This window comes from Lithobates pipiens, unplaced genomic scaffold (genome assembly GCF_037356315.1).
Source record: "Lithobates pipiens isolate NorthernLeopardFrog02 unplaced genomic scaffold, aLitPip1_a1.2 Scaffold_23, whole genome shotgun sequence".
In the NCBI taxonomy this organism is placed as follows: Eukaryota; Metazoa; Chordata; class Amphibia; order Anura; family Ranidae; genus Lithobates; species Lithobates pipiens.
This window is the reverse complement of record NW_027507785.1, coordinates 267629464-267644900: the sequence shown is the minus strand read 5'-3', so window position 1 is coordinate 267644900 and position 15437 is coordinate 267629464. Positions and strand designations below refer to the sequence as shown.

The 15437-nt window shown below is 41.9% G+C and overlaps 1 long non-coding RNA gene across 1 annotated transcript; it reads right to left on the bottom strand.

Annotated features, from left to right (window-relative positions):
* Positions 1-6436: 6436 nt before the first annotated feature.
* LOC143927041 (uncharacterized) lies at positions 6437-11276 on the bottom strand. The gene is made up of 2 exons (XR_013262220.1): positions 10998-11276; positions 6437-6715 (listed from the first exon to the last, which is right to left on the bottom strand). It is a non-coding gene; the product is annotated as an uncharacterized LOC143927041 (long non-coding RNA).
* Between the last annotated feature and the right edge of the window lie 4161 nt (positions 11277-15437).

Genomic DNA, 15437 nt, shown 5'->3' with positions numbered 1-15437 from the left:
CCGCTCCTTTCCATTGAAATCAGTGGGGCAGTGCAGCTATACCACCGGCATAGGGCTGCTGTAGCAGTGCTTTGTGGTGGTATTAACCCTTTCGCGGCTGGGTTTTAACCCTTTTTTGGCCGCTGGTGGGGGTAAAAGCGCACTGTTAGCGGCCGACGGTAAAGCAACGCTAAAAATAGCGCCGTTTTATCGCTGGCGCCCGCACCACCCCAGTGTGAAACCGGCCTTAGTGTATTCTTTCTGCGGAAGGCCGTCTCTGGTCATCAGAGTTCCAAGAGTCCCAGGTGTCCCCCTTGATTGCTCCACTTTTAACTGGAATTTGCTGTTTATATATATATATATATATATATATATATATATATATATATATATATATATTGTAAGGGATCTTCCCGGGGTAGGGTGTGTTTGGACACAGTTCACAGCAGACTTGGAATTTATAAAGCAGATCTTGGCGTTTATTCGTGGTACAAACAGTCCAGCAAACAAAATATACAGCAACACCGTGCTTTCTAAGTACAACAAAAATAAAAGTCCTAGCCCGGCTGGGCGCTTACTAACAGGTTCTGCTCACCTATCTGACACTTACAAACACAGCGTCTTTCGCCTGGATGTCGCAGGGTGAGTTTTAGCTCCAGCAGTGGCTGTGCTTGCAGCTTCCTTCAACACACAGATTGTTCATTCCCTGGCTGAGAGCAATCACCTGCAGACCCTACAGAGCCTTTAGCTTCCCAGGCTAATTAGGATCCAAGCTCACCTGATCCCAAACCCAGAACTGGATCGGGGGATGTGGAATGACAGGTCCCTCTACCAAACCTACCTGCCATTCCATATAAACCCAGGCCCGGCAAAATTAAATAACAACTCAGCAGCATATCGCTGCTGAGAAACTGATCCATCCTGGATTTACCATCTCACACTGTGTAGCAACCTAGGTGAGATGTACACCCCCTCGATCACTTCTCCAGTGACATGTCTACATATCCCCCCCCTCTTTTTCAGACCGGAGGGCTGAGCCTTTTGTCCCCACAGACAACTTACCCTTGACAATGCGTCAGCATTTGCCTGTAATTTCCCTGGCCTGTGTTCCACAGTGAAATTAAAGTTTTGTAGGGAGAGAAACCATCTAGTCACTCTTGCATTTCTCTCCTTGTTTGACTTCATCCATGTTAGGGGGGCATGGTCTGTCACCAACTTGAATTTCCTGCCTAGCAAGTAATACTTTAACGATTCTAGGGCCCACTTTACTGCCAAACACTCTCGCTCCACAATGGCATAATTTTTCTCGGCCGGGGTTAATTTTCTACTCAAGTACATCACCGGATGCTCCTCACCATTCACTACTTGTGAGAGTACTGCACCTAAGCCTGTGTTAGAGGCATCTGTCTGGACCAGAAATTCTCGTTTGAAATCGGGGGTAACTAAGACAGGTGGTTGGCACAAGGCAGACTTAAGGCTTTGGAAAGCCTTCTCGGCCTCTGGGGTCCACGTGACCATTGCTGTCTTTCCGCCCTTTGTCAAGTCAGTTAGTGGAGCAGCAACTGAGGCAAAGTTCGGCACAAATCTACGGTAATACCCCGTAATACCCAGGAAAGCTCTAACCTGTTTCCTTGTCAGGGGTCTAGGCCAATTCTGTATTGCCTCAATTTTATTTAGCTGTGGCTTAATCAACCCTCTCCCAATAATGTAGCCTAGATATTTGGCCTCTTCTAGGGCTAGAGCACACTTCTCGGCATTTATGGTCAACCCCGCATCACTTATGGCATCCAACACGGCCTGTACCTTACAGAGGTGACTTTCCCAATCAGGGCTAAAAATGACCACATCATCGAGGTAGGCGGCTGAGTAATCACGATGTGGTCGCAGAATCAAGTCCATCAACCTCTGGAAAGTTGCAGGCGCTCCATGTAACCCGAACGGCATCACTACATACTGGAATAGCCCATCAGGGGTGGAGAAAGCAGTTTTCTCTTTAGCCTCGTCAGAAAGTGGAATCTGCCAATAGCCCTTTGTGAGATCGAGGGTGGTTATGTACCTGGCGTTACCCAACTTCTCAATCAACTCATCTACCCTGGGCATAGGATACGCATCGAACTTGGAGATCTCATTCAACTTTCTGAAATCGTTACAGAACCTCCAAGTTCCATTGGGCTTTGGGATTAGCACAATTGGGCTGGACCATTCACTCTGTGACACCTCAATTACCCCCAGAGCAAGCATACGTTTTACCTCGGCAGATACGGCTTCCCTACGTGCCTCGGGTATCCTATAGGGCTTAAGGTTTACTCTGCTTCTAGGCTCAGTTTCAATGTGATGATGGATGAGGTGTGTACGCCCTGGGAGGTCAGAGAACTTGTTTTTGTTTTTCTGTAAAAATTCCTGAGCCTCCTGTTTCTGTGATACTGATAGAGTATCACCTACCTTGACTGGAGGGATTGGTTGTGACAAATTATTCACAGTATTTGTCGCCCCCAAGGATTCCCTGTCTTTCCAGGGCTTGATCAAGTTTATGTGATAAACTTGGAAAGGCTTCCTTCTACCTGGTTGGTGCACCTTGTAGTTCACCTCACTGATCTTTTCAACAATTTCATAAGGACCTTGCCACTTCGCCAAGAATTTACTCTCAACAGTGGGGACTAGTATAAGGACCCTATCGCCTGGGTTGAATGTCCTGATTCTTGCGGACCGGTTGTAAATTCTACTTTGGGCCTCTTGAGCTCTCTGGAGGTGTTCCCTTACCAGGGGCATTACAGTGGCTATACGGTCCTGCATTTGTGCTACATGCTCAATAACACTCTTGTATGGGGTGGACTCATTCTCCCATGTCTCTTTTGCAATGTCTAGTAGACCCCTAGGGTGATGACCATAGACCAACTCGAATGGTGAGAACCCTGTGGACGCTTGGGGCACCTCCCTAATAGCAAACATGAGGTAGGGTAATAAATGATCCCAGTCACGACCATCTTTTGCCACCACTTTCTTCAACATATGTTTCAAAGTTTTATTAAATCTCTCCACCAATCCGTCCGTCTGGGGGTGGTACACAGAGGTACGGATGTGTGAGATTTTAAATAGTCTGCATAATTCCTTCATTACTTTCGACATAAATGGCGTACCTTGGTCAGTTAGGATTTCTTTGGGGATCCCAGTCCTAGAGAACATATAAAACAACTCACGTGCAATTGTTTTAGATGCAGTGTTTCTTAAGGGTACAGCCTCAGGATAGCGGGTCGCATAATCCAGGACTACCAAAATATACTGGTGTCCTCTAGCTGACTTTACAATGGGACCCACTAAATCCATGGCAATACGCTCAAAAGGCACCTCTATAATAGGGAGCGAAACCAAAGGACTGCGAAAATGTGACACTGGGGCACTAACCTGACATGTGGGGCACGACTCACAGTATTTTTTAATGTCATCATATATGGCCGGCCAAAAAAACCTCTGGAGAACCCTCTCTCGCGTTTTGTCAGTCCCCAAGTGTCCCCCAAGAACATGGTTATGTGCCATGTCAAGCACCTGACGCCGGTACGGCTTAGGTACCAGAAGCTGTTCCACAATCTCATCCTTAACCTTATTAACCCTATAGAAAAGATCATTAGTCACCGAAAAATGTGGAAATCTTTTTTCAGCATCTGGTTCCTGAGGTACCCCATTCATTACAGCAACCTGCTCTCTCGCATTTTTGAGAGTGGGGTCCTGTAATTGTGCAGCCCCAAAATTATCTCTAGACACCTCTAAGTCTAGTATATTTTTCTCAGTGGGAGGAGCCTCCTCCTCCCCAGCCAGGACCTGTAAAGGAAAACAATCATTTTCATCCTGCATACTTTTATCATTCACAGTGGACAAGGCAACCCCCTTAGAGGTATCCTCACTCCTTTTGGGGATTTTTCTTTTTTCCCAGAGAGCCCAGAATAATGGAAAATCACGCCCCAATATTACATTATGCATGAGGTTTTTAACCACACCCACTTCATATTGTACGGTGCCTTGTTCAGTCCCGACTTTAGCCAGCACTATAGGGTACATTTTTGTATCACCATGTATGCACACAACACTCATATGCTTTTTAGACTCTAAGTCCCCAGTCACCAGGCTAGCATGCACCAAGGTTACAAGGCTTCCTGAGTCCATTAACGCTTTAACAGGAAAGTCATTGATTGTAATATCGCAGATTTGCGGTTCAGTCTCTAGTCCAGGAACTGCAGCACAAGATGGTTCCGCAAATAGCGACTGACACCGGCTAGCGTCACATTCCATGGGTTCAGAGGTAAGAGGGCAATGGGCCGACACGTGTCCCGCCTCATGGCATCTCCAACACTGGATAAGGCCTGGTCTCTTTGGCAAGGAGTCCTTTTCAGAGCCCCTTAGCCACCCGGGACCATCACCAGTCTTTTGTCCCTGAGACACCACTTGAGCCCTTTTCCCCCCATCAGCACCCCTCCACACTCCCCCAATAGATGGAAGTCTCTTACCAGCTGACGGCACAGATCTGGCGCTCCGGGGAGGTGAAGATGCTGCAGGAACATCACGGAGGTAGTCCTCAGTCGCCTGGAACCTCTCCACAAGGTTGACAAGTTCGTTTGCGTTCTTAGGATCACCTTGTCCCACCCAGCGTTGCAGGTCAGTAGGAAGCGCTCTGAGGTAGCGATCCATCACGACCTTCTCTAGGATTTGTGCAGGAGTAGAAGTGTCTGGCTCCAACCACTTTCTTGCCAAATGGATTAGGTCATACATCTGGGACCTCGCTGATTTGTCCAGACTGTAGCTCCAGTTGCGTACCCTCCGGGCACGGACTGCAGTAGTAACTCCTAGTCGGGCAAGTATCTCCTCTTTTAGCCGAGTATAGTCCTTAACCTCTTGCTCACTGAGGTCATAGTAGGCCTTTTGGGGTTCACCTGTTAAATAGGGCGCAATTACCTCTGCCCACTCAGTGGCTGGTAACTTCTCTCGCTCAGCCACGCGCTCAAATACTGTTAGAAAGGCCTCAACATCGTCCTCAGCAGTCATCTTTTGCAGCGCTTTCTGCACAGTCCTTCTCCCAAAAAAAATCTCTGGAGCGGCTCCCATCACTATGGGTGGATTAGTAACCACAGGCGCCTCACGATTTACTATCAGGTGCTCGATAAGTTGTTGTTGGCTTTGGCGCAAAGCTTGCAACTCTTCCTTATGCATCTGCTGTTGTGCCGCCATGGACTGTTCATGTCGTTGCTGTTGTTGCAAACTCACTTGCATAAACTGCTTCAGCATCTCCTCCATGTTGCTGGACTGTTCCTGGAGTGTCATTGCAGCTTTCACCCAAGACATAAGCAGCTGTAGCCAAGTCTGTCCACACCGTTGCCCCTAGCAACCGACTTTGCCCGCATTCGAACACCAATTGTAAGGGATCTTCCCGGGGTAGGGTGTGTTTGGACACAGTTCACAGCAGACTTGGAATTTATAAAGCAGATCTTGGCGTTTATTCGTGGTACAAACAGTCCAGCAAACAAAATATACAGCAACACCGTGCTTTCTAAGTACAACAAAAATAAAAGTCCTAGCCCGGCTGGGCGCTTACTAACAGGTTCTGCTCACCTATCTGACACTTACAAACACAGCGTCTTTCGCCTGGATGTCGCAGGGTGAGTTTTAGCTCCAGCAGTGGCTGTGCTTGCAGCTTCCTTCAACACACAGATTGTTCATTCCCTGGCTGAGAGCAATCACCTGCAGACCCTACAGAGCCTTTAGCTTCCCAGGCTAATTAGGATCCAAGCTCACCTGATCCCAAACCCAGAACTGGATCGGGGGATGTGGAATGACAGGTCCCTCTACCAAACCTACCTGCCATTCCATATAAACCCAGGCCCGGCAAAATTAAATAACAACTCAGCAGCATATCGCTGCTGAGAAACTGATCCATCCTGGATTTACCATCTCACACTGTGTAGCAACCTAGGTGAGATGTACACCCCCTCGATCACTTCTCCAGTGACATGTCTACAATATATATATAATCTCTATCCCTAGACCTATGTGCTTTCATATCTGTCTTATCTATATACAATACGCTCTTTAAATCTGCTTGAAAATGCATGGTTTTCCCTGTTATGAACAAGAAAATAATGACGTTGTGATGTTGGGCTGGTATAATAATGCTATGGGGCTAGTATGAAATTTTTTCCAGGGCTGTTTTTTATTCCCAGTCCGGCCCTGGTGTTCAGCGGTGGAAACTCTGGTTTCGTTCATTGGTAAGTATTGGCCCCTTTTACTCTGGCCCATTCTGCCATTGTTCTTACATTTACCACTGTGACACATCTTTTTGTCTATTTAGATAAATCTCATCCACATCCACCCCTGATGAGCGAGCAATGATCTCGAAAAATGCACGTTGGGTTTTCTGATGCGTGCATTTGTATATACTTGTCAGAAACCATGAATCAGACTGAGACAGACGTGCAATTAAATCACACTTGTTTATTAAATAAATATAAAAAGGTAAATAAAGAAAGCGTAGTCAAAGCATAGCCAGAGTCCAGTAACCGGATCGAGTAGTCAGCCAGTCCAGAGTTCAATAACCAGATTGGGTAATCAGCCAGGCCAGAAGTCAGGGATCCAAGTAGAGCAACAGCAAGCATGGTTTCTTGTGAGGTGACCAAGGTGAAGGCAGATATGAAGTGAGCTGGACAGCTTTAAGTAGGCAGGTCAGACGAGCTGGATAACTAACAGCTGGTAACTGTGGAGAGAGATGGGAGCTGGCAATTAGCTGACAGCTGAGCAGCCAGCCCAGAGAAGGAAGGGCTAAGCCAGCCCTGACAATACTGCATTGTATAATGTTTCTATCAACTTTATTTATTCTCTTTATTATGTGCAAATCCATTGGCTGAGCTAATATGCTATATTATCCATGTATGTACATTAATTTTAATAAACATTTATACTACTATTACTCTTGTTACTCAGTGGCCAACGGTGACCAACTCATTTAAAGTCCCAGGGCGACTCTCCTTTCTTTGTATATGTATATAGGGTTGGAGGTGTATCACTGGTGACTGCAGACCTTTTATTTTGTAAAAACCCATGCAACCCATACATAAAAAAACAAAACAAATAAGTTCAGAAATTAAGTTATGTATAAAAAAAGGTAATGATACAGGGAAAAAGTATTGAACACGCTAACTAAAATTTATTTTATACTTTGTACAAAATCCTTTGTTGGTAATGACAGTTACAAGACACCTCCTGTATGGAAAAACTAGTCGTATGCATTGCTCAGGTGTGATTTTGGCCCATTCTTTTACACAGTCTTCAAATCTTAAAGGTTCAGTGGGCTTCTTCTACGAACTCTGATTTTTCGTTCTTTCCATAGATTTTCTATTGGATTCAAGTTAGGTGATTGGCTGGGCCATTTTAGCAGTTTTTTTAAAAACAATTGAGAGTTTACTTGGCTTTGTGTGGTTAGGATCATTGTCTTGCTGAAATGTCCACCCTCCTTTCATCTTCATCATCCTGATAGACGGCAGCAGATTTTTATCAAGAATGTCTTGGTACGGAGGAAGCACGGAGTCACACACCTATGCCACATTTTTACGGCAGGTTAATTGAACACCTTTTCCAATCTGTGGGAGCAGACTGCCTGGTCCTGACTACCATCAACAAAGCCTTTTCCGTTTCTATCCCAACTGACCCCAAACCCTGCCTCTTGGACATCCTGGATGACCTCCCCTTGGAGGACATATTTAAAACGCCCATTGCAAGAGCCCCGTTTCAGGCACGCCTACTCATCCTTCGACGATGGAAGGCGACCAATCCTCCCTCACTCAAGTGGTTTGCCAGGTGGGAGACACATTACGATAAGAAAAGTTTATCTTCCAACACAGGGGATGCCCTAGCAAATTTGAAGAGCAGTGGTCACCCTGGCTGAGCTCCCCGGCTTATCCCCGGTGGACCTAGGCTACTGTGTTGAATCAACTGCAAAAGGTATAACACCAGGTATCATTGCTAGAAGACAGCTAGCGCAGCAGGTCATGTAGGTTGCTGGGTGATAATAATAATAAAATGCACTCTTGGTAGAGGTGTAGAGATCATGAGATATAATATATGTATACCGTTATTTGTTGGAACTGAAATTTTTGATATGTTTGTAACTTGTGTTCTTAAACTTTTTTATGAGAAAAAAAAAGAATGTCTTGGTACATTTTTCCATTCATCCTTTCTTCAATAACATGAAGGTTGCCAGTATTGTATGCTGAAAAACAGCCCCAAACAATTATTTTCCCACTTTCAAACTTCACTGTTGGTATGGGGGTGTTTTTGGGGTGATGTGCAGTGCCATTTGACATCGACACATGGTGTGTATTACGGCATACGTGTTTAATTTTGGTCTCATCTGGCCAGACTATATTCTCCCAGTATTTCACAGCCTTTTCTAAATGTTGTGCAGCAAACTTTAAACGAGCTTTAACATGCTTTTTCTTCAGCAATAGAGTCTTGCATGATGAGCGTGCATATAGGCCATGGCGGTTGAGTGCATTACCTATTGTTTTCTTTGAAACAATTGTGCCTACTAATTCCAGGTCTTTCTGAATATCTCCACAAGTGGTCCTAGGCTCTTGGACAACTCGTCTGATAAGTTGTTTTCACTCCTCTGTCAGAAATCTTGCGAGGAGCACCTGGTGGTGGCCAGTTTATGGTGACATTCTGTTCTTTCCATTACCTGATTATGGCCCCAAAATTGCTTATTGAAACAATCAAAAGTTTAGAAATCCTGCTGTATCCAATGTCATGTTTTGCAATAATAAGGTTGCGAAGGTCTTGAGAGAGGTCTTGGTTTTACCCATCATGAGAAGATTCTTGTGTGACACCTTGGCAATGAGACACCTTTTTATAGACCATCAGTTGAGACTAAACCAGCTGATATTAATTTGCACTGACAAGGGACAGGACTGCTTTCTAATTAGTGATAGATTTCAGCTGGTGTTTTGGCTTTCTATGTCTTTTTTGCACCTCACTTTCAATGTTCAATCATTTTTCTCTATGTCATTCCATTTTATTACACATAACTTATTTCTAAACCTATTCATTTTGATTTATTAGTATGTATTGGATGGATGAGTTGTTACCGACATGTGGTGGAAATTTCTTGTCGATAGCACCTTTAGAAGTATATTTAACTAGAAAAACAGTGATGAGTACAATATTTACTTTACCTGCTGTGAATATTTTTTTTTCTTGCCTGATTTATTCTTACTATCCATTGCACTGAGGACAGCAACACATCTGCCCTTTTTGGCCGCCTAATCACAATATGATTTCTTTAACTCCTTGCTGACAGCAATTGGAAATAAGTTCATGAGTGCAGTTGAAGTATCATATCTGGTTGTAGCAGATACTCCATATATGTATTATTAAACTCATTTGTATTAGCAATTATGTGTACTATACTTCCAACTTCTTGTATTGACATTAAGGAGTTGATTTATTAAAGGCAAATAGACTGTGCACTTTGCAAGTGCAGTTCCATTCTCTGAGCTTAGCGAATATGGTAAAACAGGTGCAAGGAAAATAAAAAAACACAGCAATTCACCTTGCACATGATTAAATGATGGAAATTAGTAAAGCTTCACCTCATTCAGGAAGATCTGGGGAAAAAGAGTGCAACTGCACTTGTAAAGTGCACAGTCTATTTGCCTTGATTTAATTAACCCCCAAATCCGGTTACTGGTTTTGAAAAAAAATTGTATCCGGCCATATGTCTGCAAATGGTTTTGCATCATTCGCGGATATTACAACAGTATGCACACAAACAATGTTTACATAGTGTGATGTTCCAGATAAAGCAATGTACAGTAAAACCTTGGATTGTGAGCAAAACTTGTTCCGGAATTTCCCCATAAGAAATAATGGAAACTCAGATGATTTGTTTAGTTTATAGTCCATATAAAAAGATTATAGCAATGTGATAGGTTGTGTAACCATAAAATGTCCATCGGCAAATGGCAGGCTCCACAAGGGGATTAGAAGCAAAAGAGTATAAAAAAGAACAGAGGTACAACATTTAGCAACTCACAAGGTTGATAATTAAAACAGGCACATCTAAGTATGCAGACATCTGGGGAAAGCTGTCCACATAGACCATCCCCTACACCGCCGACTCTCTGTCAATTTGCAATTGTGACCAGGAAGACTACTCTGCAGTAGAGCGATCTGAAAGCGAAGTGCTCGTGGTGCGCAGCGCGGAAGGGATGACATTGATGACGGTGTGAGGGATGGTCCATGGACAGCTTTACCCCGGATGACTGCATATTTAGATGTGCCTGTTTTAATCATAAACCATGTGAGTTAAATGCTGTACCTTCATTAAATGTAACCATATTGCTACACTTAGAGGTTCCTCTCTTCTCTTTTATACTCAGTTGTGACGTGACAATACTCGTAGTCAAAATGTATTTAAAAAAAATGTGCTTGTCTTGCAAAACACTTTCAGACCAAGTTACTCTCAATCCAAGGTTTTACTGTACATAATTTTTGTTTCTTTCTTATGTCAGAATGACACATCAGGCGAATGCCCTTAGACTTAGAATTGTACCTTACTCAAGTCTAACTTAACAACAGTGAGGTTACCTACATTTCTTATTTCTTCTCTGCTTTCTTCCAGTTCCAAAAACAATGTTTCATATGCTTGGGAATTATGCATTCCCTCATCAGTAGCTCGCTAGTTTAAGATTTATAGGATTAACGTTTAAAGATTGGTGGACAAGAAACATAAATTTGCCGGTTCAGCAGGAATAGGCCAAATTTCGCTCTGTGTACCGCTGTCTGTGCTGGTCTAACACCTACTTCTGTCGAACAGTCCTGCTGGAAAGTCAGCAATTGATCAGCACCTGCATTCTGATGGGGAGGAGTCCCCATTGTCAGAAAACAATAGAGCGGCAGGAGAAATTTCTGCATTAAAATTTACAGCTTGTGTGGATGCTGGGATCTGTCAGTTTTATACGTGTATTTTCTTCTAAAATTACCTTAAGGTGGTGCTCTCCTAGCCCATGAAGGTTGTTCTGATTCTTTGTTTTTTTGAAACTCATAATCCTTTTTCTGAAGACTCTCTCTAGTAAATGGGAATGAGATAAATGTTAGGTCTGAACAAAAGTTTTGTCTGGGTCATATATAGTTTTTTAGTTCAAATATTTTTATTGGGTTTTTTAGATATCTAAAAAATTAGCGCATCAACATTTTGGTTTAATAATTTCATCCTAGACATTTATAAGACTTAAATAAGTGACCAAAATGCCTTTCCGGTGTCTATTATGATTTGTTCGCAGTACAATACAATACAACTAATAGCGTATTAATCTTGAATAATAAACTAATCCTTGTTTACCCCAAACAGGAACATTCTATAAACAAGGGTAGGTTGCTAAACATTAGGAAAGGAGGAAAGGAAGGAAAAAGGAGAGGAAGTTACCGTATCAGTTCAATCTCTTAGTTATATGACCTACCTGAAAAACAGTATTAGTAGTTTTCCTTATTTTTCAGGAAAGTTGAAGCTCTATGATGTAAAGTTCATGCAAGCTAAACTTTTGTAAATTTAGCTATAGCATCATTTTTATGCGCTAGCATTAGTTCAAAAATGGGCTATAGAATTGAATTTTAGTATGACATTTAATAGGTTAAGGATTTCCATAATCTGGTTATGGTGAGTCTCGCAGCCAATAAAATATTGGCTACTATAGTCCTATAATTGATTGGGTAAATATCTACATTTAGACCTAATAAGGCCATTGCTGGTGTGAGTGCTATTAGATTTCCTGTAAGCAATGCTATAAATGAGGAAATTGACTTCCAAAAACTGGACAAAGCTTTACATCCCCATAATATATGTAATAAATGATCTATTTGGGTGTTACATCTCCAACATAGGGAGGATGAAGATGGGAACATTTTGGAAAGTCTGTATGGTGTTAAATACCAACGATTTAGTATTTTCCGGTGTTTTCCCAGTGTTCCATGCAGGAGGATGGCTTTGTATCATGTTTCCAATGAAGATGATTGGGAAAGATCACTCTCCCATTTAAGCATATTAGAAGTCTTGGTATTTGGGGGAAAGGAGGAGATGAGTTTATAAAATAGTGATATGCCTCTTTTATTATTGATTTCGCTAGAGACGAAGAAATTCCAGATCACCTTTGGAATCTCCATGGTCCTATTAGGATTAAAATTCTTAAGGTGTGGTTTGGAATTAAGTTTACCTGAGAAATGGGTCTTTTGAGTATCTGGCAGGTGATGAAAAAAATGTATTCCTCATTTAATCCAGGGAGTCACATTAAGCCTTGCTTTGCAATATTCAAAAGTTTGTAATGGAACCTGGACTGGGTCATTTATAGGTTGCAATTTGGTTAAAATAAACTTCCAGGCTGTTAAGGTAGCTTTAAGTGTTAGGTAATTGGGTATATTCACTTTAGAGAGTAGATAATAAGCGAAAGCTAAAGAACATAGATCATTACCTTTAACTAATTCACAGTCAATATTTAACCATAACTTATCATTTGAATAAGTAAACCAATGCTTCATAATGATGCATAGTAGTATAAGCGAACATCAGGAAGATTCATGCCACCTTTCGCTTGTGTCAAGGTCATATTCGAGAATGCAACCCTAGATTTTTTTCCTTCCCGGATCAAGTTATTTTGTTTCGAGTTGTCTTGGTCAAAAAACTTTACCGGTAATGGAATTGGAAGGGATTTGAAGTAATATAAAATTCTTGGTAGTGTTTGCATCTTGAATGCTGATATTCTACCGATCAAGGATACATTTTTTTTTGGATGAATTGAGTAATTTGTTTTAGCAAAATTGTGTAATTGACCTCATACAGCTTCTTAGTGGGATAAGTGAGGTGGATCCCTAAATATGAAATAGATGGCTTATCCCAGATATACATATAGTTTTGACACAAATCCTTAACTTGATCTAGTAGAATATTCATTGGCAAGGTGTAACATTTTCTAGGATTTATTTTATAATAGGATACTATTCCAAAGGCCTCTAAAGTATTCTTGACTTCACTCAGAGAAGTAGCAGGAGACTAAAGTGTCAATATGATGTCATCAAATAGTTCCAGTTTATGTTCTATTTGTCCAATTTTAATACCACTAATTTTAGAATTGGTTCTGATAGTTTCCACAAGGGATTCAACTATTAATGAAAAAATGATAGGGGATAAGGGGCAACCTTGTCTGGTTCCATTAGAGAGTTTAAAATGGCTTGAAATACTTCCTGACGTGAATACTTTACCCGATGGTACTGTGTAAAGGGAAATTATGGCTTCATGAATGAAACCGGAAAAGCCAAACTTTTCCAGTTTAATTTTTCGTAAAAATGTAGCTATGTCCGCAGGTTGCGTATGGTGAACAGTGCTATAATTTTGTACAGTATGTTATATAAATCTTCATAGTATTCAGCAAATGTGTTAGCTATCTTTTGTGGGTTGTATATGGTTTTTCCTGATTTATGGTGGACTAATTTCACAATTTTCAGTTTATTCTGTTCATGGCGTATTTGGAGAGCTAGATATTTACCCGCCTTGTTCAGTTGTGAATATTGGTTTAACTTACGTTTTTTATAAGTATTTCTCATGGTTAGAGATTAGTATCACTCTGAGTTCATTTCTTGCATCATTATGTTTTTGTAGAAGTTGAGTATGATTAGGGGAAGCCTTTTGTTCTTTTTAAAATTTAGAAATATCAGCAAATTTTTTTATTTTTCCCCATCAGACTGAATCACTTAACTCAACACGACATTACGGCACCTTCACTGACAGTGTTCCTTTCATCATCTGGGCAAGAGTATACGCATTATAAATACGTAAAATCTTTACAACACGCTCCCCACCCTCCAACCCTTAAAATTCCATACTTCAATCGCCTCCTCCTCCCCCAGCTTCCCCCTCTCCATCATCAATACAACATACGCCTAGAGGCGATTCAGTTCGCATTGTGCGCTATACAAGTATTTCATTCATTTATTCATTCATACAACTTAGCCACACACCACTCAGCACAATCCTCTCCCGTCAGTACCAACTTATTCTTCTTATATGCACACCTCGCCTCCCACACCACTTCTATAAAAATAGCAGAAAAAATACACATTTTCCGCTGAGCCCCCTTTCCTTCACCACCCAAATCATATACACCGGAAACAAAAGAAACATCCTGCACACTTATCACCCTTCTTATGAAACCTTCCATCCTCCTCCATACTTCTTTCACAAAAGTGCATTCCCAAAAAAACATGTCTAACACTTTCTCTTCCTCCACACTCTCTTCTAGGACAACTTTCACTTCTCACAAGGTCTCTGGCTTTTAGGAACTCACAGGTAAGTAGACAGTTGTGAATAGCCGTCCATCCAATTTCCCTTTGTTTGTTTGTTATCCCTTTCATTGTCATATTCTTCCAACATTCCTCTGCCCGCTTTGAGCTCAACCCTGGAACATTAGACACAACCTCCTCCCTCCTCAGCCACTTCCATAGGCAACCTTTCTTAACTGCATCAGCACCCAACCTAATAAGTCCTTTCTGTTCAAAAAAGGATCTCATCCTTAAGTAATATGCAGGAGAAACCAAGAACATAGGTCTTTTCAAATCCTTCCCACACCATCCCCACTTCAGCAATGGCCATCCAATCAAATATCTCATTAAAGAGGCAGTTTTCCTACCTGCCAAGAAGGCCTTATAATCGGTCAACAATCATTGTACATCAAGCCTCTCTACGTTAGGAAAATTATATCCACCCATCCATTCTGTTTTCATAACAGTCTCTCTTGAAATTCTCTCCATTTTAGATCCCCAGAAGAAGATAAAAAGCATCCTCGTCACCTTCTGATTCCACCGCTTATTCATGGGAAAGATAACTCCAAAATAAAGAAGCAACGGTAAGATTATCGCTTTAACCACCAGCGTTTTCCCAGTCAAAGACAATCTCCTCAACTTCCATAGCTCCAACTTCTTAGAGATTTTTTCCACCCCTCTTTTGGTATTGGCTTGGCTCATCAAATTTCTCTCGAACTGTATCCCTAGGACCGTGATTCTTTCGACTTCCTGCAATCTTCCTCTAGAGATGTCACACGAACCACTCAGGACACATACATTGCTCTTCTCCCAATTGACATTCAATCCGGACATGCTTCCAAAGATCTTCAATTGGAGCTCAGCCCTATTCAAATCCCTTGCAGAACTACACAAAAAGTCCACGTCATCCATGTAACATAGTACTTTGGCATTATTCCCATCATTCCCAGGTACAAACATCCCCTTAAAGGTTTTATCTGCCATTACATGCCTCACCAAGGGTTCCATTACACATATAAAAATTATAGGGGACAAGGGACACCCTTGTCTCACTCCTGATCTTATCTTGACAGCATCTGTAAGACTCCCATTCACCAAAATTCTACTTTTTATGT